The following is a 223-nucleotide window of genomic DNA, read 5'->3' on the forward strand; positions in this document are numbered from 1 at the left end:
TAGTGGTAACACTCAAAATACCAAGAATAAACTCGTGATAAAAGTCAAAATACGAAGAATAAACTCATGATAAGACTCAAAACAACAAGAATACACTCGTGGTAACACTCAAAATACCAAGAATAAACTCATGATAATACTCAAAATACGAAGAATAAACTCATGGTAACAATCACATTACCAAGAAAAAACTCGTGATAACATTCTAAATACCAAGAATAAA

This window comes from Narcine bancroftii, chromosome 11 (genome assembly GCF_036971445.1).
Source record: "Narcine bancroftii isolate sNarBan1 chromosome 11, sNarBan1.hap1, whole genome shotgun sequence".
Taxonomy (NCBI): domain Eukaryota; kingdom Metazoa; phylum Chordata; class Chondrichthyes; order Torpediniformes; family Narcinidae; genus Narcine; species Narcine bancroftii.